The following is a 26,643-nucleotide window of genomic DNA, read 5'->3' on the forward strand; positions in this document are numbered from 1 at the left end:
TCCATTCTGTTGGGCATAAAACATATGGTGTGTGATGTCTATGTAATATCGGGGGTCTGTGTCTGCGTCGTGTGTGCGTGTCTGCGTCATGTGTTTGTGTCGCGTGTTGCATGTGTCGTGTACTCGCATGTCTGTGCGTGTCATGTGCGTGTTGTGTGTCGTGTGCACGCGTGTCTGCCTGTGTCGTGTGCACGCATGTCTGCCTGTGTCGTGCGCGCGCGTGTCTGCCTGTATCGTGTGCACGCATGTCTGTGTCGTGTGTGTCATGTGCGCGTGTGTCTGTGTCGTGTACGCGCGTATTTGGGTCGTGTGTGTCATGTATGCACGTATCTGTCCTATATGTCGTGTGCGCGTGTGTCTATGTCGTCTGTATCGCGTCTGTGTCGTTTGTGTGTGTCTGTCGTTTGTATGTGTGTTGTGTTTGTCATGTGTGTGGGTGTCTGTGCCATGTGTGTCGTATGCGTGTGTGTGTCTGTCTGTTGTGTGTATTGTGTGTGTGTGCGTCGTGTGTGTCATGCGCATGAGTATCTGTCGTGTGTGCGTGTGTCTATGTCGTGCGTTTCTGTGTCGTGGGTGGCACGCGTGTCTGTGTCATGTGTGTTGCGTGTCGTTAGTCTGTGTCTGTGTGTGCATGTCTGTGTTGTGTGTGTCTGTGCCGTGTGTGTCTGTATGATGTGTGTGTCGTGTGTCTTGTTTGTGTCCTTCTGTGTCGTGTGTCTCTGTCTGTGTCGTGTGTGTGTGTGTGTGTGTATGTTTGTTGTGTGTGTGTTTGTGTCGTGTATGTGTGTGTCTGTATCATGTGTGCGTCAGTAAGTTGGTTGACATTTTGTATCCAATTCAGCATGATGACTATCACATCAAATCAGTTATGAAATGTTGTAAATTTATCCTCAATGATGCATGAGACAAAAATTGCAATTTGAAAATAATAAAAAAAGGAATCTTGAAAAGATATGGAGCCAAAAGTTCCCTGTATTAAAGAGAAATGAGCTCTGTGTTTACTTTTACATTCAGGAGGAAGCTGGCTTCTACTGTTATCTTAACTCCTCATCAGATAACTCACAGAACATTTATGCCATTTATTGATATTTTATTCTATGGTCCAATTCTGCAAGAGCTTAAAGGCTCCAGTGTTATAAAGGTAAATGTTGCTGTCCAGTGTAGATCAGCCATCAATGCCTCCCTCTCCAAACACTTGGAGCGACCTAAGTGAGTGATCCAAAGATCCAGTACCAACCTCATTATAGGAAAAATGAAACCATTTTAATTAGCTTGAATTGATAAACTCTAGTTTAGCTTGTGCCAAAACAACTTCTGGTATGTCAACAATGTTGATATGCACAACCATCTTCTAATCAGCAGTACCAAGGTTTGCTTGTTTTGTTGCTGCTGAGATTTACTTTGAGAAGTGCATAGTTCAGTACACTGCGGTCTTCTGCTCAAATTACCACAAGATGTCATTTACTGGACTCCTGGAAGTGTACATAGTATGGGACCAAAGAGGGATTTGTCAGACAAACTAACATTAGATTTATTGGCTTGCAACTGTAGGCTCTGGCAAGTAAGTAACTATATGCATCTCAGTTAATCTCGGAGAATTTTACCTTTGCAAAATGTTTTTGCCTTCATTGACAATGTCTTGTCAGCAAAAGAAACTAACACACTTGATGGATGGCTTAATTGGTAAAGGTTGCTGTCCAGTGTAAGATCAGCCATACAGAGGCACAAGAACACAGGTTTGAGTCCTTGAGTTAATGGGCATCAACTTTGGCATATGAGGGTTATATTCATGCTCCTGAGCAAGGAGAAAAGAAAGACTATTAGTGGGGGTAATTCTATGTGTATGTGAACAGGATCAGGCTCTGATGCCTCCTGCAGCTGAATAGTCTGCCAACGTTCATTGTGAATGCTCAAACAGGATCACAAGACGTTTAGATGAAGAAGGCTCTTTGGCCCATTTGATCTCATCCATCCAGAATATCCACCCTGTTATCTTCTCATTTCAGCTTCAAACAGTGAATCCTGTGAAGCACTTTGAGATGTCCTCCCAATATGAAAGGTGCTATATCAAAGTATTATTAATATGGATCAGTCTGGAAATAAGACTAAGACATGTGAGTAAACCTGGGACGCTTCACCATATGAAGAGTGCTATATAAATGCAAGATGTTGTTGTTGTTGTCGTAAGCCAGGTTGAATCATTTCCTGTAATTGAGTGCCTTTCACAAAGTTATTCAGTGACCAAGAACAATGGTTCACTGTTATTTCATGGGTGCTTTTGCTGGTGTTGTCGAGAGTAATTACTATACTTTGAAAAAATACAATATGAAGAATAAAAAACATTGTTGGACCTACAAAAAATTGCTACCAGTTTTGTAAGGAAACACACTGGGTGATATTTTCCATTGGCTGGTGAATTTATAGATCTTGGCAGCTGATGCTGCTAATAAGAAAATCCCATTCTATGCACATGTGCCCAAGTCAGTAAATTTACCAAACTTCGGAAAATAAGTCCTGAAGCATGAACTTTTACAGGAACCTTACTTCAGCCAAATAGTTTCCATTTTGTGTCAGAAAAGAGACCTCATTAAGCAGTTACCATCATTGAGAGCAATACTGTTCGTAACTCTTGTAAACAGTGTGAGTTATGAGATTTTTGTGTGTGAATGTGCAGCGACAGGGAGCCCTGCTCATGTGCCTTATATTGGATCCAGAGGAGGTCCTGAACCAAACAAGTAGTTTGTGTTCACAATTGCTGGAGTGCTTTTGATCACTATCAGATTTGATACACAATAATCTTCCACTTATCTGAGGAGGGGGCACTGGGGGACCAGATGACAGAACTTGAAACCACATTTTTTTCCCCTTCCAGTTTACAACCAGCAGAAATTTATGATTTCCTTCAGTGCATGGAGCACACTGCTTTAATCCAGTGCCAAAATGTAATGATTGCAGTATGATACCAGTTACATTCACAAGGTTCGATACCAGTAAATGCCCTGACTACAAAATAGAAAACAACTTACAAAGGAATGCTGCAAAAAGAATGAAAAATGTTAAAAACAAGTCAGAGTTTTCAATATGAAGGCATATCAAAGTCATGGTCATCCCCAGTGCCATGATCCTGAATGCTAGACCTGGCACATGCTGGTAGGATATTTTGATCTCTGTGTTGCTGTTTCGCTTTATACTTTGCCCTAAAACAGCTGGACTGTGTGGAGTTCCCAACCCCCCACAATTACTCTGTCTCAGACTTGAAGATAATGACCTTCAGTTTCCAAACATTCTTTTCCAGAGCATCCTGGCTTCACTAACAGCCACTAAGCAGTGAATGCTTCTTATTTTCTTGCTGTTCTAAGAAGCCTTCCTTGTGATTAAGGAGCTTTGCTAACTCGTATCATCTGCTAGGTCACAACAACAGCAATTCCTCTTTCTGTATTGGAGCATCAGCAGTTCTGTGCTGGATGGGTCATCCCAAAGGCACAGACTCAAACTGTCCTCAAAGACAATGACAGAGTTTATTTCTGTTTTTTCTATTGGATTACACTTATTTCCACACTGAAACACTCACCCTTTGTGTTATCGCTTGTGAACTTCCAGTGATTGAGTTGCAGGCAGTAATCTCTCAGTCAGGACATCAATACACAAAATGCATTGACCATCAGCATCCACAGGCAAGTACAATAATGGGCGCTTGTTCAAGTTAGGGAGGGGATGCCAGTGCTGACGGAGCCATACCCCAGCATGAGCCATCCCCCTCGTGGAGAGCATGGGGAAAAAAAAGATTATTCGCAGGCAATGTCAATGTCTCAACACTACTTTGGCATTTCTCAGTTTACATTACAAAGCACCGTAATCCTTGAATGCTCTACTGGAAAATACTGAACATGAGAGCAAGAAAGAAAGCTGAACTTTTACTGGGATCAAACATAAGATCAAGAAATATGCCTTTTAAGCTGATTTCCTTGGGTTTTTTTTGTCAGTCCGGTGCCTGGCACATGTGGAAACCCATACTTAAGAGTATCCAAACCAGAATGAGGGTTTCACATATGTATGCCACCTACATGAGGAAGTATGCCTTTTATGGAATGTGTACCAGTTAAGACCACCCTACCCATTAGAACTAAGCTTGCAGAGTTAATAGGAGTCGGTTGGGAAATATCACTGCCCCCAAGTGCCTTGAGCGATTATACTGAATCCCTTTGTCCTCGGTTATCTCAAACCTTGTCTTTTTAAAAAATGATTTATTTCTTTATAATAAAATGAGATATCAACATCAAAGCACATTGAGATGTCTAGAAGACGTGATGAGGCACTATGTAAAATGAAAGGGTTATTATTTATTATTATCACAAAGGGAGGTTCTCTTGGCAGTCAGAAACGTTTTACTATTTATGAAACTTCTGATCATTTTGTATCTTACGAGGACAACAAAGTATTAGCCTGTGTGAATTGTTACGTTTCTTTACATAACGATTTGACTGCATTTTCGGTTAACTTCGCTCCTCAGCTCAAACTAGCCACCGAATACGAGAAAGTTACTCATAACATAAGATCGTAATATACATAATACACATAATTATATATATACATAGAACAAGTTGATACAAATGTAATCCTACGTAAATTATTTTAGGTACAGCTGATATTTTATGCTGCTGCCTTTCAAGCACTGGCTAGTCTGACTCAAACAACACTAAATATGTTATTTTGCCTAAAGCCAATGTTGCTACAAGAAACAGTAATAGAAACAAGTCACCTAGTCATTGAACTTGCCACCCAGCTGAAAAATGTGCTGTCAGAGATTCTGGCTTACAGTATCTGAACAAAGTTATTAACTAAAAATTGTTGTAACCCTTGGCTCCGATTGCTGATTGAAATGTTCACATTAAATTCTCCCCTTGTAGGTTTATGATTGATTTAATTTGATGTGCAGGTATCATACATTTTCTCCGGTGCTGGGACATGAAAAGTCAATCCATATCACAATGATAAAAGCCTTTCACTTCCATAATTGCAAAGAAGCACATTTATTGCATTGCTTAATACTTGTATCAGATTACATTCAGAAATATGCTTTCCTCCTTACCCTCATGGCCTAAGGTAAGATAGGGAGAACTGAAGCATAGCCTGCACTGCATGCCCTTTTATTTCAATCGATCTGTTAATTCAGGGGCTTATGTAAGCTATTTCTCACCAGATCTCTGCATTCAATTCCATATGGTAAAGTAAACGCTGAGTGGGAAGTATTTCTACATTGCTGCATTAAGCACTGGGTAATGTACTGTGACTCAATTATAATGTGGTATGTGTAGGTTGGTTTGCCCACGCATTAAACAGCTTTGTGTGCATTTCTGAACCGAAATGTGAAATTCAAAATTTAGTCTGTGGGTAATTTGACACCTCAGTCTATCTTATCAAATTGGACGTATTCCTGGAAATGTCATTTAAAAGACAAAGTATTGAAGGTGTTCCCTGTGGTAATCTAAATCTTACATTATGAAGGTTAGATTATTGCAAACTTTTTTTTAATAGAATCAGAAATTATAGGATCAAAGAAAGGTGTTTGGTTTATCAGCCTCTACAGATGCTGACTTCCTCTAGAACTAAATAATCAAATAATAATAATAATCTTTACATTTGACATAGTGTAACTGCTGTGCGCAATTGGCTGCCTCATTTCGCCCACAAAATATACAGTCAATTCACCTTACAATATATTGTGTGAAGCGCTTTGAGATGTTTCTTGAAGATGTGATAAAGCGCTTTATCAAATGCAAGTATTATGATTATTATGGTGTCTTTCTCATTGTGAGGTTTTCTCAAAGGTTTTGCTGCAAACTATAATGACAGCTAACTTGCACACAGCAATGGGCCACAAACAGTCATGAAGTGAATGGCCAGTTTTATTTGAGTGTTTATTGGCCAGGAGACTGGGATCTTTAACGTCTACCTTACCAAGCAGACGGGACCTCGGTTTAACATCTCGTACAAAGGATGGCACCTCGACAATGCAGCGCTTTCCCAGCACTGGATTGAAGCGTTCTGGGATGTTTCCCTGTATGTAGGGTGCTACATAAATGCAAGTCATTGTTGAAGCATGAGCTTAGACTTGTCGTGGGGCTTGAACCCTCAACTTTCTGAATCAGAGATGAGCGTGCTACCAACTGAGACGGGCTGACTCCAGAGAATACCACTTTCCTCATACCTCTTTTTGATTTTCCTCTTCAAATACTTACCAATTCCATTTTAATTCTTGTTATGGTTTTAACTTCAATAGACATTTGTAGCAAACATTCTGTGTTATTGGCTTTGGTACTGCTGAGTCAGTGAAGCTTAAAATCCAACCTGTCCTTGTGAAGTACTTTTATTTATTTTTATTCCTGTGAAGTGCTTTTGTGAAATGAAAAACTGCAGGCTGGTTTATAATGGAGAAACCCAACCCTTGCTCTTCACCCCTTTTGATTCCAATCCCCCAGCTCGGGTGCAAACCCTTCACTGTCCAGCGCCTTGGGACGTCCTCCCAAAATAAAAGCATCCTATAAATGCAATTTGTTATTGTTGTTATAGTTCAAGTGGTGCCTTAATACACCTGCAGTGCAAATGTTTGAAGCAGGATTGGTGAATTTGACCTATTTTTAGCCCATTCTCTCTCACCCTCCTCATTCTCTGCATACTCCAGCAATGGTGTGGATACATCTGCCAACAAGTGGGAATCTGTCTGCAGGATACTGCAGAGCACCTTGTGAAATACATACATGAGGAAAAAGACAAATGAGAATATGGGAGGGGAATAGAGAGAGGACACTTGGATGGGTGTGACTCTTGTGGGGTATAAACACCTGCACGGATGAGTTGGGCCAGACAGTATTTTCATTGCTCTACAGTCTATATAATTCTATGTACTATAATAACCTTTTCCCACCCCTAGAGAATTTGGTAAACAATCTTAAATCCTGTCTTGATTTCTAAGTAGGTTTTCCACAGTTCTTTTTGGATGCTGGCTAGCATTGGTTTTCAAATCAATTGAATTTAAGACTATTTTGCAAAATTCCACTCCAATTTTAAGACAAAGCCTAAGAAATTGAGCAAATCTGTGCCCCAAAATGTGTAACAAACTCAATATGATGCTCATTTATCCAGATCCGCTCGCTTCTTTTGCCAAACACTTGGTTAAGCAAGGTTCGCTCCATTGGCGGGTGGGCCTTTTGCCATTCTGCCCCCGCCTTCTGGAACTCCATCCCGCAGTCCCTCCACCCCACCCCCTCCCTTGCCTCCTTCAAGACCCATCTCAAGACCCTCCTCTTCGACCATGCTTCCCACCCCATCCTCCACCCTCCCCGACCCCAATCCCCAGCTCAGGTCCGAAACTCTGTCTGTCCAGCATTTGGGATGTCCTCCTGACGTGAAAGGTACTATACAAATGTAGTTTTGTTGCTGTTAAACGTTTGGTCCTAAATTTTACAAAATTTTACTACTTTACAAAATTCTGCACAATCTTAATTTTTAAGACAATGATACTAAATCTAAGAGCCTACGTTTGTTACAACTACAGTCACTACACACCAGTAACTTCCTGGGAAGAGCTTTGAGATGTCTCAACAATATAACAAGACACTATATCAAATGCAAGGATTATTATTACTATGTTACATTGAAGAAATCTTCTTTTTATAAACAAAACCTGACATTTCCTACATGTCCTGGCTGGTAGATCTAAGCAGTACATTGATAACATTTGTGGCAGGTACAAGCTCTGTCTGGTTACTTAACTGCTGCACTTTGACAGATGTGGGTTTTGAATGCTGACTCCATACAACAAGCTTGCACTCACGTGCTCCAGAATTACTTCATTGCACCATTTCCCATAAAAATAGGAATGAGTGCTGTTTTATTCAGGCAATGCACATCACATACATAAACAGTTTCACTTGGTTTTACCAAAGTCCATTGCCTTATCATCGCACTCTGGCCAGATACAATAAAGTGGTCTATAAAACTGTGACAAATGGATATAATGTACTCTGACCTCAAACATCCACCCAATGACTTCTTGAAGTATAGTTTCTGTGTTTAACCTTTATGATGGATGTTCGTCTGTGTCTTTGTTCACTAAAGAACACAGTTGATTCCTTTACGCCTTTTAACGTTGATCTTTTCAACTTTCAAATACCTTTTTTGTGTCAAAGAAATAGGTCAAATTCAACAATCTATTCTTTCTTATTATTTCTGCAAACTGGAAGCAGAATTTTATTTCTTCTAGAAGGTCCATATAAAACATCTTTGTTCTAGATTGAAGAACCTAGTTTAATAATAATAAATATCCTTACATTTGCTGTCGCGACTTTCATGTTGGGAGGACTAAAATGCTTCAGGGGACATACTGAAAGTAGAGTGATTGTATTATGGGTGACTGAGTTTGTCTAATTATATTTTTGTTGGGGAGTTTATTAATTAGAAAATGACAGCATAAGATCACAGTGAGAAGTATATGGTTGTACTAGCTTTATAGCTTTATATAGTGCCCTTCACGCTACCCCACATGTTGGGCGCTACATAAATGCAAGTTGTTGTTGTACTGAAATAGTTTAAATCTAATGTCACAAACTAGCTGTGCGGGTGGAGACATTGTCTGATAGATACATGGGCTTCTGGACTGGCAGCAGATTGGGTTAAGAACTGCCTGCTAAAGTGTTGTGATAAAATAATAAAAATCCTTTCATTTGTATCATGTCATATTGTCCAGATGTCTTAAAGAGCTTCACAGGATATACTTTGAAAGAGTGTAACTGTGGGGGTAAAACACCAGTAGAATTATGCAGCCCATCAATTATTTGTTTTTAATGACCGATTTCAAAGTTCAAAAGCAAATGTGAATTTTTTTTGTTCTGTAAATTCCTTGCCAAACCAGATTTGTAATAATAATCCTTCCAATTGATGCAACCTCTTCTATACCAGGAAGACATCACAAAGTGTTTCATGGGATTTACTGAAATGTGTTGTGACTGTGTATTTTGTTGGCAAACATTTACCTGAAAGTGCTGAAGCCTCTTTGGAGATTTCAGAGTGAAGCTGGTTTTATTATGCTTCAGTGTAGATTATTTTTCTGTTTAATATAAGGTTTAACGCAGCAGCCAATTGCACTATATTGTCTGACAAACAGTCGTGGATTGAGTGACCAATTTATTTTACATAATTTTGTAATTTTCTGTCAGGATTTGGGAATTGGCTGTTGGGAGCCCAAGACGGGGGCTGTCCGTGCAGCAGCTTCATAGTTGCGATGTTTGGTGGCTTCCATGATGATGCCTTTATAGCTCTGGAGAGCAGCTTTGATGTCCTTAATTAGCAGAGCCTGTAGAGTATAGGTAAGATCCAGCCCAATCTCTCTCAACGTACTGTAATGCTCTTTTGCAACTTACTCACACTCAGCAGTTGTGGACAGACTTTCTTTACTGCTTGCCGAAGGCATCTACAAACATCTTCATGGCAACACAAAACCACACAACGAAGGCTGTTTTTTGCGAAGTCCATCTCAAACTCTTTGGCTGTATCCAGGAGGCTGATGAAAAAATTATAGCAGAGCTTGTGGATGTAGGGCAGGGTGGCACCCTCGATGATAGGGCTGTCCGCGTCAGTGCTTCTTAATGTTTAACAGCACAACATCAGTCCGAGTTCATTGCAACGCAAATCTGTTTGTCTGTACTTGAAGTTGCATCTTTCATTGAAATTATACAGATGAGGGTATTCAGTGAAATGCAGTCACATTGGTCACATATGTGAGACTGCATAATTATATGAAGGTAAACACTTCAAGGCCTCTTTGAGGTGCTTTTCTCCACCCAGGCCCTTATATAAGAGACGTTTTTTATATCTATACAACCTTTCCGTGATGCTGGCATGCATTTGTGTTTATCTCTCAAAATGTCAACAAACCATTTGACTTGAAAGCTCAAGTATCTTATTGAAGTTGGGTTGTTTATTACGCATTAAGAAAAAGGCAAGTTAGATCCTGAGAAAGCGTCTTTGTTGAACTTATAATTTTCTTCCACCCCAACCGGCTGTCGTTTATGGCATTGTCTTTCATTCATTCACCCATTCAAAACAGAGCTGGATTTCTCCAAATATAATTTCTGTCTTCAGGGGATGAACAAAGAGGTGCTCTCTTACAGATTCAGTCCTTTTTCTAACATACATTAGTTTGCACAAGGAGAATAATAAAGGGATATGGGGGAGTGGGCGGGGTGGGGAGGAAGCAGGATAGAAAACCTAATTGTATAGCTCTTTCAGACACAGCACTGGCATGATGGACCAACTGCCCTCCCTCTGTGCTATACATTCTGTGGTTCTACAACATTTATACAATGCCAGAATGGTGAAAATAAAGTTCATGTCTACCCTTTTCAGGTCACAGTCTCACTGCAGCACTGCACTGTTTGTTCCAACCTAAAACTAAGCATGTCAAAACATTTTTTTAATGTTATTGTTCGTCTTATTTCTTGGTGGTTTAAATGATGATGATTTGCTTTTAGAAACATAGAAACTAGATTCATTGAATAGGGGTCACAGCAAAGTATAACCCAAGGTTGCAAAAAATAGCAGAAAAACATGAGTGAAACATAGTGATTAGGTGGTGCTCAGCTTGGGTTTTCAAAGGCTCTGAGATAGCAAAACAAGAGGATCTAGATTCAGGGTTTGCAAACGGCAATTTCAGGATTGACGCCAGATCATAACTAACAACTGGAACAGGTTAGCGGGGAAAAAAAATTGGTCACTCAATCCAATGCTGTGCGCAATTGACTGTTGTGTTTCGCCCACAAAATATACAGTCAAAACAGTTTACAATATATTCTGTGAAGTGCTTTGAGACAGCTCAATGATGTGATAATGCTATTATTATTATTAAACCTTCTCAGAGACATTGCTGAATCTGCTGACTGACTCAGAATGTTCCTGTCTTTAAGCCCTGGGAGAGAATGAGCTTGAGTAGGAGTAGAGCAGTGCAATGAGTTTTAATTTCACCCCAGCGATGCTGCAGAGAAGAAGAGGATGTAAAATGACATGTCTGAAGCTTGGGAGAAAGTTGCAAGCTATTTTAACTGTAGTATTCATTCACATTAATTGGCTGCCCACATTAATCATTGTTTATGGGACATAGGGAACATAGGAAATGCTAGACGAAAAAAGACCAAGGTCCATCCTGGTAGTCGCATGCTATATTGCTATGTTTGTCTACAGAACAACATTCACTTCATTACTAAGAAATTCTATATTGTAAAGTGCTTTGAGACATTTTTACACTAAAGGAATTATACAGATGCAAAACATTTTTATTGTTATCATTTCTTTTATTAATAGAGGGAGACCGGAAAGGCTGTGTAGGAGGGAGCTATTCACTTATTCTGTTCTCTTAGTCTCTGTCTCCTGGATCATGGGATGTTTCAGCCATGGCAGTAAAACGCCTGTTACACAAGCCTCCAGGAAGCGTGCTCACTATTTCACTCATCTCCAGCTGAGCTTCTTGATGTGTTGCACAGGGAGCAGAACCTCACAAGCTGTTGCATGCTGGTGGCTTGCCGATGTCAGCGTTTCACAGTTCTATCCGATGGTTTTGCATGGAATAAAAAAATCTGGAAGAACGGTCGGAACATATTCATTCGTATCTTCTGGGCTCTGCTCACAGGGAAAGTTACTGAAAACAGCAGGCTCAGAACTTCTGCCATTTTATATTGGTCAGTTGGAAAAAATATTCAGGCAAGAAGAAAAAAACGTATTCGGTGTCAGCTAGCTCAGTCAACAGCACGCTCGCCATGCTACACCTACCACCATGCTCCACGCCCCAACCGCTGTGCGGGCGGGGCGGCCCTCATATCCAGGGAGTCACTTGCTCTATCCTCCTACTCCACCAGCTCATTCCCCTCTTTCGAACACCTTATCTCTGCTATCCCTCCCACCTCTCTCTTAAAAATCCTCCTAATTTACCCCAAAATCCCCCCCTCACCTTCACCTCTGACACCTCATGATCATTAACATTACCATGATTCTGACATGAATCCCTCAAGAAAAAAACACAATAATAAATCGGTTATTTTCAATCCATGACTGTTTGTGGGACACTGCTGTGCGCAATTGGCTGCTGTATTTCACCCACAAATATATACAGTCAATTAATTTTACAGTTTATTCTGTGAAGTGCGAAATGTCGTGAATTGAATGACCAAATTATTATTATTTTTAAAACATTGAAGGGATTATTACCCCTGGAACACCAATCCGCCAATTGACTAACAACTGGGCTCCTACTTACCGCTAGGTGAACAGAGGTAATGCAATGATTATTATTAATAGTAACTTGCGTTTATCTAGCACCCGGGGCAATGTTTCAAAGTGCTTCACAGAGACGGTGACCGAAAATTCCTATATGAAAGCCGCCATACAAGTGCAAATTGCTGTTGGTGTAAAGCATTATAAGAACGGCTAGGCTCTTCACAGGCATATCAGTTGTCATACATGGATGGTTGGGTAATTGACCCTGTGCCCATTGCATAGAAATACAGTATCTTGATGTTAATCAGTTTCTATGTGTTATGTGCACACCCAGGCCTGTCTGCATTCCCCTTTAAATCAATATTTCAAACCTTATACAACTGAGCTTGACTGAACTTGGGCCAAGACCTGTGGGTGACATGATTCCCTGAGCCAAATCATGAATTGAGCTAATAAAGGAAGCACTAGAAAAAGTAACATGCTGGCTTGTGCGAGAGATTTTGAGAGAGTTGATGGTACCCTCAAGAATATAAATTTAATTTATAACTCCCCTGAGCAGTTACGAAATTTCATTCAGTATACTCTGTTACAATGTACCTTTTAAATTACACATTGTGTTTCTGATCGATGTGACTGTTGGGATATATTGCAACGTTTTAGTTGAATAAAGAGCTTAACGGAGCCAAGGGATTTCTGGAGAATGACATAGGGGCAAATGCAAACTATGATGACAAAACAATCTTTCAAAATTAGAAAAGCAAGAGGGTAGCTGGGGAGTAATTGTGACACCAAGCAGCCCAAAGGGAGTTGGAAACGAACATGAAAAGGCATAGTAAATGGCTACTTCTTAAAGGTTTTGTTTTGCCAGGAAGGGGTATTAACAATATGCTGTCCACTATTCAACAAAGGATACTGTGTATGAGTGCAGTGACACTGACTGATGTTAGGGTGGCTTGAGGGGCTGGAAAAAATAATATTCTGAGACAGGAGAAATCAGCTCAAGGGTATTTAGAAAGATGGGTTCAGGAGATTTATGAACCATTTCACAGTATTTTTTCAGGCTCTCATTGAGCATTGGGAAGGGTCTCACAGATCGACACAAAACCAATATGGTTCATATATTCAAGAAGAGTAGGGTAGTCATATCTGGCTGTACCTGACAACCATAAACTCATTGGCTGAGCCTGAATAATTGGAAAGCTCATTGAATTAATCATTAGAAGCAGAATGGAAGAGTATATATACAAAAATAAATTAATTATTATTAATAATAATACTCTTATTTGATCACATCATCCAAACATCTCAAATTGCTTCACAGAATACAGTATAGTCACTGTGTATTTTATGAATGACTGGGTATGTCATGGCTTCACAAGGGCTAGATATTGCCTGATCAATCACACAGCCTTTGTTGAGAAGGTGACATCCCAGTTTATCAGTGGAAAGCCATTTACATAAGGTACCAAGACTTCCTTTTGATAAAGCCCACACCAATGACTGCTTTACAAACTGATATCAGTCATGTGTAAGATATGGATGTAAGTTAGAAACTCGCTAAAGAGATGGAAATAGACGGTCGTTCTGTCACAACGGGAAAAGTACCAACTATGATGTCTCAGGATCTGTTCAAGTTCCCCTTGTGTTCTTTGTATACATAAGTTACCTGGATTCACAGACACAGTGGGGTCAATTTACACTGTGCCATGGCTAATAAAGCAATCGCTGAACATATTGTGGCCTGGGTTCCACCTGAGTCAAAATTTGCTTTATTCGGAATCAGGACATACAGAATTTGGCAAGTTCTTGATTTTTTTTATACACATGCAGAAAACTGTTTAAGACCAAATTGAACAGTTTGCCAAATTCTGGATACTCTGAAATGCAACAAAATAGAGTAAATGAGATGCAGGATGTAGAATTTCTCCCCTAAAGATTTGTACATTGCACAACATAGATCATTGAAATCAACATCACTGGAGTCGATGAAAAAGATTTAGGTTGTGCAACTTAAGGCATGGAGCTTAAGTCATGGGAAGTGATACTGAATTTGTGCAAGAAGGTTAGAACTTTATGAATTCTGGCAAAAATTCATACAATTAAGCTATCCTCTCAAATCTTTGAACGTAGTCAACTGAATCACAGGTAAGCCTACAACACTCTTTTTAAAAAAATTACCATTAATAATGGAACAATTGTAATAAGGTCTGTATAAATTTACATACACTGTTACAGTATGGAAACAGACTGTTCACACAGGCTTTGTTGAGAGGGTGGGTTACCTTCAGTGCCTTGGGACGTCCTTCCGACGTGAGAGGCGCTGTACCATTGTAATTTGTTTTTTGGCCCAACTCGTCCGTGCCAGTGTTTATATTCCACATGAGTCTCCTTTGATAGGTTTCTTGTGGATAAAGGGATTAAGTGAAATGGGGCTAAGGCGGGTAGGTGGAGTTAGAATAGATCAGCCATGATCTTATTGAATGCGGGGCAAACTAGAGGGTTCGAATGGCCTACTCCTGCTCCTAAATCTTATGTTCTTTGTTCTTATGTTCTAATCCCCTTCCCATACCCCTCGATTCCCTTCTTACTCGTGTACTCTGAAACTCTTCTCAGAGTAACGAATTTCACAGACCTCTCTGAGTGGCAGCAACATGTCTTTTTCATTCTTTTGAGATTGGGCCATATTTCTAAATGGTTCTGAACAGGCCAAGTTGGACCAAGCCATGAGAGAAAAAAAAGATTGCCTTATGTGGTTGTATTTGGGAAAGCTATTGAGCTGAGTGAGAGCAGGACATTCCCAATGAGTGAAATATATTTTGCATTGCAAATATTTCTTATAAATTACCTGCACTTCTGCAAGAAACCAGAACACCGAGGAAATGACATGAGCTTACGTATTACATACATTAAGTATTATTGACAAGTATAGGAATAAACATGTCATTTTTGAACAGGAAATTCCACCTACAATCCATTATTTCCTTGTTGAAATTTTAAAACAAGCCTGATGACAAGTTCTTGCACACCAGCCCAAACAAACTGCTTCATGTGCTGCTGCAGATGAGTTTGCCATGTGTCTGCAGCGGCACAATGGCCAAGAAAAGATGCTACATTGCTCTCTCTCCCACACGCACTCAAATGTCCAATTCTTCTGCAAGTTCCAATCGCAATCTACGTGTGCCAAAGAAAACATTAAAGCAAGCTGCATAGCCGATTCGACCATGCATGATGTGCAGGAAGTGGAGACTTACAGTGAAGAGTTTGATCTGAATGGCCAAAGGCTAATAACAAGCTGCTAAGATGCTTCTTCCATGCCTGAAGATCCATATGGTTTGTACGTACGGTAAACATCTGCGCATACGGTGCACGTCGGGGCACCTTCCAAAAGTGGCAAGTGCACCTTATCAGGGTGTGTGCAGGCATTCACGTGGATGTGGTGTACACAGTGATGATTCCCGACTAAAGGGAATGTCCCAAAAAACGTGTGCACAATTTATGTGCAGTAAAGAAATGTACCGTAAACAATGGCATTTTTTTTGTATCGGGAGGAAAGGACAAATTGTAACAGAAGATGTTGTGTTTGTTTTGGATTTCTACTGTACTAAATATATTTATAAATAAATATTTATACATTTTATAAATATATATAAATTTTCAAAAACAAAATCCATATGGCTTGGGAGAAGTCATAGATTTGCAGACGTTGCTAAGGCGGGGTGTTATCGAATACTTTTGTTACTGTACTAGATTAATGGTTTACACTTGATTAGCACAACCTGTAAATTAGAAACCTTTGTTTGCATGGTCGTTTCTCTTTTAAATGGCTTTGATTTTTCACATTGGTTGCTGAAGGCCTCAAGGACTTTTCACAACAGGCTGTGATAATATTAATAATCCTTCTATTTATAGCACGCCTATTACAAAGGATGACATCTCAAAATCGTTCACATTATTTACTGTAAAGTGTAGGTGAATGTGGTAGCCAATTTGTGCACAACGATGTCCCACAAACAGCCATGAAGTGAAAGACTATTTTTATCTTTTATTTGCTGAACAAAAAAAGTGTGGGGGGGGGCAAAAAACTTGCAACAAAACAGGCAGATCAGGAACAGAAAAGGTGCGTCTGGGACCAAGATGATTAGGTGAGCTGTTATGGCCTGAAATTGTTGAAATCAATATTGAGGCCAGAGGGCTGTAAGGTCCCTAGGAGATAAATGAGGTGCTGTTCCTCGAGCTTGCGCTGTGGCTCATTGGAATAGCGTAGGAGACCGTGGATGGAGAGGTCAGAGTGTGAGTGGGAGGGAGAGTTGAAATGGCAAGAAAATGAAAGCTCAGGGTTATGCTTGCAGACAGAATGGAGGTGGAAGATCCCTTTAGAATGCTGAGAAGGGAGAGGGGGAAAACAACAACAACAACAACAACAACAAGATTCCATTTATAAAGCGCCTTTCACGTCAGGAGGACGTCCCAAGGCGCTGCACAGTTGGGTCATGACCCGAGCAGGGGGCAAATGGTCAGGGTGAGGGGAGGGGAGGGAGGAGGGGGGAGATGTTCAGGGTGAGGGGAGCGGAGGGAGCGAGGAGGGGGGAAATGGTCAGGGTGAGGGGAGGGATGGGAGGGAGCGAGAAGGGGGAAGAGAGTCGAGAGGGGAGCTGAAGGCTCGGTCAAAGAGAAAGGTTTTGAGACCGGCCTTGAAGGAGGAGAGGAGGAAGCGGCGAAGGCACTGGGGGATAGAGTTCCAGAGCCGGGGCTGAGAGGCTGAAGGCCCGAGCACCGATGGTAGGGCGATTGGGGCGGGGGACGTGGAGCGGAACGGAGGGTACGGGCAGGTAGGTAGGGGGATAGTAGGTTGGAGAGGTAGGAGGGAGCAAGGCCGTGAATGGTGTGTTTAGTGGTTGGGTCACACTGGAGATGCCGGAAATGGCGGAGAATTATTTTTTGGATGAACCTTTTACTTTGGTTTCAATACTGGCTTCAACAATTTCAAACCAAACAGCTCACCTTCCCCCTCACCCTGTTCTGTGACCCCTACCACATCATCTTGGTCCCAGACACACCTCTTCTCTCCCTGATCTGCCTGTTTTGTTGCAAGTTCTTTTCCCCCCTTTTGTTCTGCAGTATTCCCCTGCTTTGTTGCAATCACTTTGTTCTGCATCATTAACACCTCTTTAACCCATCATCCCCTGTCCTCTACCCCATTTTCTTTTTGTTTTCCTTGCCCTGCCTCCCCCCTCTCTGTTAGCCTTTAAAAGTCTCTCCCTCCCAACATGCCCCAGTTCAGACAAAGGGCCGTGGACCCAAAACGTTGACTCACTTTCCTTTCTCCATAGATGCTGCCTGACCTGCTGAGTGTTCCCAGCGACTTCTGTTTTTGTTTTCTAATGAATCAAATGTTGGAACTACATAAATAGAGTAAATCTAGACTGAAGACTTATTTCAATTTGAATAATTTTAATGACTATAATACGAATGAGGGGAAGTTTCTCCTCTGTGTATATTTGAGTTTACTATAACTTGTATCTAACATTTTTCCACTGTACACATTTACGCTGTACACATTATCTCAGTGTAACTATAGGCATTTGGATACTCTTTGCCAGATACTAGTGATAACCTAAAATGTTTCAAAACAGATAATGAATTGTAAAAAGGAGTCTTCGCTTTAACGTTTCACTTTCAGTTTTATCCATGACGACAGTACAAGATCTCACTGTTGAAAGTAGTCAAACGCAAGGATACAGTAAATCACCAATAAAGCACTGATGTAAATCATTACACAGTCTAATTATAACACATCTCATAGTAAAATATCAGACAAGAGCAAGGTTCCATAACACAAGCAAACCATAAAATGTCTAAGAGTGAATGAGTGAGGCAAACCCTCATTGTACCTACATTTGGCAAATCTGTGATGTAATAAATAATGATCTTTGCAGTTTATATAGCATCGTTTCAGACCATCGAAACACCTTAAAGCACTTATTGCATTAATTATAGAGTGTGCGTTTTTCAGTGAAAGCACAGCAGCTAATTTGCACTCAGGAATTTTTCACAAACACCCATGAAGTGAATGACAAATTTTATTTGGAGGTTTATATACTTGGAGGTGATTAATACTAGTCATGCAAATAAATCTAAGTGGTTTTGATAGGAAACTGAATGGGACTCGGGGGAAGGTACGACTTGGGTAATTATACGATTTATAAAGATAAGACATATGCGAGTTTTACTTATGATAATAATCCTCGGTTGATATAATGCCTTATCACGTTGTCGAGATGTCTCTAAGCACTTCAAGTTTTTTTTACTGTGAAGGGTAGTTACTAAGTATTTGGAAGCAAACAAACAAAATACTCACACAACTTTTACATCAGAGAGTAACATTCTACGTGTGCCTGTTTATTGTTTGTTGATTTCCAGATACATCGTTTTTTAATCATTTCATTGATTTAGGTCTTGGCTAACTTGTGGAGGAGTTTCTACCATTGTCCTAGCTTGTATTCTTTTCTTATCCAAATTTACTCCAAAAATTCACATGGATAAACTGCTCATCTCATTGCTGTTTGTAAGACCATGCTAACACTAATTCACCACAGGGTTTACCTGCATAACATTCACTTCGTTTCTATTTCATCTCAGAATGTAAAGTACTTCAAGATGTTTCTTTTACTTTTTACTAGCAACAAATTGCACAGGCAATGATCAGCATAAACTGTAAACTGAGAGTTATGCATGTCCACACTCCATTCATTCTAGTTTCCCTTTTACCTTTCAAATACTAAATGCCTCTTCCTAGTTATAATAATAATGTTTATTATTATTATTATTCAAATGTAAATTGTTATTGTTACTATTCAGCACACCAGATTTGCAGGTTATAGAACAATACTCCATTCACTACATTGTATGTTTGTACATTGTGACTGTTTATACTTCAGATAACCAGAGAGCATAGATTAAAGGTAATTATCAAATGAACAAAAGGAGAGTTTAGGAGAACGATTTTTACACAGAGGGTTCTTAGAACTCGGAATTTGAGGAATACCTGAAACACTCCTTGAGGCAAAATCTATGTCAGCTGTAAATAAAGAATTATATAAATAACAACAATAATTTCATTTATATGGCCCCCTTCATACAGAGTAGTATGAAAAGTAGAAATGTTAAAGTGTATGGGGAAAAGGCATCAGAATTGAACAAGATGGATAGCTCTTTCAGACACAATGGGCTGCATGGCCTCCTTCTATGTTGTACATTTCTACAGTTCCAGGTTCTTGATTACCAGGTTAAAACCCTTCACTTGAACTACTGTGTATCAGTGCAAAAGTTCATTAAGTTGATCAAATATTGGTTTGAGTTGCTTGACAACTTTTTATGAGCTTACACTCGACAACTTTAAAGCATTCTACATGAGCAAACCTTAAAGAAGGAATGTGATAGCAGACTGAAGGTTAGGTGAACACTTCCCTGGTAATATTATACTTTAAGAGTGAATGTTGGTTTGTGTCGAGAAAGTAATTAGTAAGTGACATGTGCTGTCAGATCCTTCAAACCAAGTGCAAACACTAAATATTTTCCTTGCTATATTTTTATCATATTTAATACAACTTGTAAACCAGTATGCCTGTATCATTAGACTAATTTACAGATGAGAACAAATACAATATTTATAATAAAATAATTATTTCATTTGATCTAGCACCCATAATGCTGAGAATGTCTTAAAGAACTTCACAAAGTTTCTATTAGGTGTAGTGACTGTGTATTTGCAAGTGAATACAACAGCCTTTTTGCACACAGCTACATCCCACAAACAGCAATGAAGTAAATGATAATTTGATCTGGGTGATTGTTGGCCAGAACGTAGGGAGAAACTCTTTTCTCGTTTCGAATCGTGCCATTGGGATCTTTAATGTCCACATGAACAGGCAGATGGAAACTTGATTTAACATTGCATATGAAGGACAGCACCTCTGACAATTCAGCGCTCTCCCAGCACGGCGCAGGAGTGTCTATGAGCTTACAGTCTCAACAAAACAACTGGCATGTAAATATGGCCTAGTATGCCTTAAACTGCAGTGAATATTTAGTCTGTGAACACCCTATTTTTTATATTTGAGTCCTAGAAATGTCAGTGCAGAAAGACGTCATTCATCTACTCTAACCCATTTCCCTGTTCTTTCCCTGTACTCTTGTATTAGGCAGAGGTCCATATCTAATTCTTCTTGTCAGGACATAAATGTACATTGTGAAATGGAAACAAACGTGCAGTGACAAAAGCCACTCAAACGTTACAAAGGTTTATTGCTGTAATCTAATCACTAAACTATTTGTGCTTTGAGCTGGAGTTTTGAGGTGCCCTCCTAATGTGAAAGGTGCTATATAAGTGTAAAGTTATGTATCAGCCTGGCTCAGTTGGTAGTACTCTCGCCTCTGAGTTAGAAGTCCACTTCGGGACTTGGAACCAATATAATCTAAGATGGCTCTCCAATGCAGCACAATGTGCTATATTGTTAGTGGTGCCATCCTTCAGATGAGACTTTAAACTGAGGTCTGTAAGCCTGACGAGGTAGCTGTTAAAGGTCCTATGGCATTTTGTGGGGCATTGCTGTGTACAAATTGGCTTCTCCTCTCACCTAAAAAATACACAGTCGCGACACCTTACACTACACAGCAAGAAATTACATTTGTATAGTGCCTTTCATGTTGAGAGGACGTCCCAAGGTGCTGAACAGTCATGGACTTGGACCCGAGCTGGGCGTTGGAATCAGGAGGGGTGAGGAAGTAACTAACGCTAAATCCTGTGAAGCACTTTGAGACATTCTGACGTGAAAGGTTCCGTATCAAATGCAAGGATTATTTATATTATTATAACTACGTATTCTCCACAGGGAGGGAGGAAGATTGGAGGTGAGTCCTAGGAACATAGGAACAGGAGTAGGCCATTCAGCCCCTCGAGCCTATTCCGCCATTCTTTTAGATCATGGCTGATCTGTACTTCAGCTCTCATAACCCGCCCTTGACCCACATCCCTTGATACCCTGTCCTAACAAAAATCTATCCACCTCAGCCTTGAATTTGAATAGATCAGGCATCCACAGCCACATTCACCACAACCTCCTTGTGGTTTGTTGCAGAGTTGCATCAACAGACATCCTGTGCTCATCCACTGCTTGTGCATTGTACAAGGAGGGCCAACAAGGGCAAAGGGTGGAGGGTGGGGGAGGGAATCAAAATAAGGTAAAGAAAGGATCTAGGACAAATTACAGAGCTTTAGAAGTTTGTGGATTTTGGCCCAATTCCCACTCCGCCTGCTTTCACAATAGAGCCAGCAGAAATCTAGCATTCATTGTTAAAACAATAAGCATGTCGCACGGATATCTATGTAAAACATTGATGGGGACCAGGTTGATCAACAAGAAACTAAATAAGCAGAACCACAGTCCATATGAATGACATTCTTGTTTGCATAAGCGCCACTGTAGGGTTGTGAATTAGTGCAGCAATGTAGCGAAAGCTCAGCTGTACAACTGGCTGACAGCCAAGGAGGCAGATACAGTGCCTTTTCAGTAGTTTCCAGCTCTGCCAGAGCTGAGCTGGAGTTGGGGAGAGTCGTCGGCAGACTGTAGAATATGCAGTACTGTATGTATTAGACTCCAGCTCTTTCAGTACAGAAGTATTCCATCGTTAACCAGCTCTGAAAGAACAGCAAAACAGAGGATATACTTTTAAACAGTTGGTGAGTACCACTGGTTTCCCTGTTGTGCAGTGTTGTAAAACTAAAGTGCTACTTTTAGAACTATTGAGAAGTTCTCCCTCAGCAGTAATGGAGAAGTTTTTTTGCAGACTGTCGTTCACTATCCAGGGAGTCTGTGCCTGTCAGCTCATGCAGTGGCAGAAGGGAACTTTTGCTTTAGCTCTGTGCTCACAAACAGTGATTATTTCTGAGGGACAAGCCAGTCCGAGAGCAGTGGTTCTTTTGAATGAATGTCTTTCTGTTTGTTTGGAGTCATTTTGACAGCGAGCTATAAATCACTTATTGTTTGGTAGACTGCAGCCTCACTTACTAGGGTGCTATCAGTGTATTCGGGACCTGTTATAATCAGCTGTGAGACTTGAGTGTGGTTCGACTAGCAGAGGTCAAAACAACTCCAAACCCAGCAGCAGGATTCACTAAGCTGAACTCAGTCAGTACTTAAACACCGGTCGTACCAGAGGCAACAAAACTGGAAATCTGTAACCTTTGAGGAGTGTCTGAAATAAGAGACTTTCAATTGTAAAGCATTTTAACTAGCTTACAGGACAAGAAGGCTCGAAACCGTTTCATTCTCTTAATCATACTGACTTCTAGAAATACATCAATTAAATAATCTGGTTTCTGGCTCGAATCGTATTTGATTCCACACTGAGACTGCTGATTGACCTCTACGTTTAATGTACTGTTGTAATCGTAACACAATGTAGGCTTCATTTAAATCGTTTCAAGTCATCAGACTTATCAGCCAACACACAGTGTCTTAAGCAAGTGCAGTATTAGAACCAATTTAACTCTTTAATAACTTATGTCAGCCTGGCTCAGTTGGTAACACTTTCACCTCTGAGTCAGACTGTTGTCAGTTTAAGCCTCGCACTGGGACTTTGAGCTCCTAGTCTAGGGTGACCCTCCAAAGTAGTCCTGGGGGAGCTCAACAATGTCAGCACTGCTGTCTTTTGGATTGGATATTAAACCAGAGCCCCGTCTGCCTGTTCAAATTGGTTCTATAGCACAATTCGAAAGAGATGGGAGTTTTTTCCCAGTGACCTGGCAAATAATTCCCCAAATAAAATTGATCATTCACTTCATGGCTATTTATGGGATATTGCTGTGCGCAAATTGGCTGCTGGATTGGTCTACAAAATAGTCACTACAGTTTGCAATAAATTGTGTGAGGTGCTTGAGACGTGATAAAACAAAACAAAAAATAATTTTGTCACTCGATCCATGACTGTTTGTGGGACACTGCTATGCGCAATTGGCTGCCGCGGTTCGCCCACAAATATACAGTCAATTCCCTTTACAGTGTATTCTGTGAAGCGCTTTGAAACATCTCGAAGACGTGAAAAAGCACTATATCAAATGCAAGGATTATTATAGATAAAATGCAAGGATTATAAAAATGCTGGAGGAGCAGAATGGAATTTATTGAATTATAATATATATAATTAATATATTGCTATAGATTCATTTATTAGCTTTCCTTCAAACACTTCTATCTTTCTCCCCCGCCCGCACCAACATAGTGACAGCCGGTTAAGAGACATCTTAATAACTTAGTTAATAAGGTTGGAGACAGGGACACACCCAGGACCTTTGATGCACCCATTGCAGTGGTGAAGTTCTGGAGTTGGGGAAGGTGTGGAGTGGAACTCAGGCTGGGTCTGAGCAGAATGGGAGAGGTGGCGAGGCTGAAGGGAAAGAGCTGAATGTACCTGGTTGCTGATCTGGTGTGTGATTCCAGTTGCTGCTGACGGGATTGTTGCACTGCCATGTGCAGACTGACACACATGCATAGTCTGATATTCTTCTGAGGCTCCACTCAATGTGTAAAAGGAAGCTTACTCTAGAAGCAGCCTGCAGAAGACAGAGCAGAGCTCACCGTATGAGGTTAGGAAGCGCCGAGTGTCTTTCTCCGGCACGTGCAAGACTTTGCAGGGTTTGCTTACGTCCCTGCATTTTATAGCATCAAATCATTCAAAAGGTCTCGGAGCACGTCATGTGTAATTTTTGTGAACTGGTTCTGTTGGCAGAGGTGGCTATCGTTTTCCATAAGGCAAGGTCTCACTAACAGTCATGAAACAAATAACCAAGTAATCTGGAGAATTGTTGGTCAGGACATCTCTCTACGAATAGTTCTTTGGGATCTTTAAGTCCCTCCTGATTAACAGGCCGAAGGGGCTTTGGTTTAACAGTTCATCTGCATGAAATGGAAATATGGCTCATGATTCTTTCTTAGTCCCTTGTACTCGCCTTCATCAGGTGAGAATAGTCTTTTCACACACAGGTCACAGGACAGAGCACCCCATGCTCAGGGTCCAAACCTGTAGAGGGAAGGTGAGGTGACACACCAAAAGTCGTACCTCTTATGTGTGATTGTTTTTGAGAAACGCGCAGCTCAAACCAGGATGGTGCCAAACCTCTTTCAGGAGATGGATCGTAAATCAGAATCTAAAACGTGGTCTTCCTCTCAAATCACAATGGTACTTTTACAGCCGCAGTGATTTGAACTATAGATCTCATGTCACTGGAACAACTCAAAGCGCTTGCCAGATAGGATGAGAAGCACCGAGGAGAGTCAAGGATGTGGGCCAAAAATATAGTCAAAGAGAGCTGTTTTGAAGGCTGGGAGAGAGGAAGCGAGGCACAGAGAGATTCTATTTATCATGTTTCATGGGAGGCTGACAAGTACAATAGAATTCAGCACAATTGATGTCAAAACAAGCTTATTGTAGCGTTACGCCAATTCTTTGATATTCATTGGGGTGCTGTAAGTAATCATTTTTCCTCCATATTTTAAACTATTTATCTCATAAGAGAAGTGTTGTTGGATGAAGCAAACCTCTAGTGTAAGATCAGCCTCATGAATCACAACAGTTGTTTCTTCTCTGTCATTTTGTTCCAGTCATCATTAAAAAAGTATTCTCTGTCAGCAAAAATCTTTCTCTTCTGTACACAGGACGCTTGGTGATGAAGATGGTGTGTTTTTAAATAGAAATGAGCTGTAAGTGATATTGGTTCAAGAAGCAGACTCCAGCTGGCTTACAAAGAGAGACTGTAGGCCTTTAAATAATGGTTTGCATGTTAAAGATCCCACTACTGATATTTAAGCACAGAAATTACAGGACTTGTGTGGTAGTCTTGAAACAGCAACATTTATTTAGACATTTGGCATGTGTTTTCTTACTGGGTAATCAGTTCTCCGACACACTAGGGAGCAAACTGGAGAAAGACTTCTTTCTTACCACATTTTTGAAAAGAATCCAGCTGCAATTTTTCTGTCCTTTTGGTTCACAAAGTTAGTGGGTTTAATGCTGCTTGAGTTAAAAGTAGACCTATTGTGTAATCACAACTAACTGAGTTGTTACAAAAAGACAACCCTTTTTGTAAATGAATTTCCCATGATCTTCCCATGATCCATAGATGTGAGAGGTGAGTGTGTCCTCTCTCGCTCACACACACGCACTGCATCGTAAGTTTCTCTCTCTCTTAGGATCAAAAGCTGTGCTTCAGATCTTTTGTAAATACTGACATAGTTGTTTAGGAATTTGCAGTTTGACTCTGTAAGTCAGCCTGTGGAGAAATTACATTTGCAAAACAAAATGTGCCTGATCCATGTAGCAGTTGAACATTTCATCCAGGGTTTTCCTACAACTTCTGGAATTGGACCCAAAGAGTCCAGTCTTTGCTGCAGTTGTGCTTTACATTAGTGTTCTCAACGTCTTCCTTGTAATAACCTCACCACCGAGATCTATACCACGCTGCAGAAGCCTTTAGGTTGATGACCTGACCTAGCCTCACTTACTAATGGTCACCACTTTTAAGAATGAACTAGTACCAAAGCACTGGCCTGCACAACGCAACTAAAATGATTGATGATGTCAGGAACTCGGTAATAATTGGCTTCCCTCTGGTCTGTGCACCAACATCAATTTACATTTATATTGCACCAGGAAACTGTCTCAAACTGTTTCACGGACTGGGATCCGAGCTGGGGGAGGAGGAAGGTGACCAAAAGAGCGGTCGAAAAGAATACATATCCCTACCTGAACACAGCTAGATTCAGAAATAAACCTGCTGGTCTGTATAAACAAAACACAAAATACTGCAGATGCTGGAAATCTGAATCAAAAACAGAAGTCGCTGGGAACATTCAGTGCTGATGAAGAGTCGTGGACCCGAAACGTTGACTCACTTTCCTTTCTCCGTAGATGCTGCCTGACCTGCTGAGTGTTCCCAACGACTTCTGTTTTTGCTGCTGGACTGTATCACATGTATGTTTTTTTTTAACCTACTTGATTTATTTTTGGTTAAGCATGTAAGAGAAATATTTTGTAACTTATTTTGGGCACAACACAAAAGGGGGGCTCTTTTGAATGGGATTCCTAAATCGACCCATGGGACTTCCACTCTGGAAGTAGATTGTATTGCTGCGGAGTTTATCCCAGGTTTGTATGATATTGTCAACTTCCCATTACCAGACGAAACTTCCACTTGGGCAGCTCAGGCTCCTTATTAAGAGATACCGCAGGGTAGACCCAAATGTTTTATTTCGAGCAGCTATCACACAGGGAAAACTGAATGACACGGAGTTTGAATCCAGCATTCCGTAATGTCCGTTCATA

At 40.6% G+C, this 26,643-nt stretch overlaps 1 protein-coding gene across 1 annotated transcript in view; it reads left to right on the top strand.

Moving 5' to 3' along the window:
- The first annotated feature begins 21,810 nt into the window (after positions 1-21,810).
- The window catches only part of LOC103179238 (pleckstrin homology domain-containing family G member 1), a 144,106-nt gene continuing 139,273 nt past the window's right edge, over positions 21,811-26,643 (top strand). The window contains exon 1 of the mRNA XM_042332694.1: positions 21,811-22,003. The gene's annotated coding sequence lies outside the window, so the exon portion shown is untranslated. The remainder of the gene's footprint in view (positions 22,004-26,643) is intronic.

This window comes from Callorhinchus milii, unplaced genomic scaffold (assembly GCF_018977255.1).
Source record: "Callorhinchus milii isolate IMCB2004 unplaced genomic scaffold, IMCB_Cmil_1.0 Scaffold3, whole genome shotgun sequence".
Taxonomy (NCBI): domain Eukaryota; kingdom Metazoa; phylum Chordata; class Chondrichthyes; order Chimaeriformes; family Callorhinchidae; genus Callorhinchus; species Callorhinchus milii.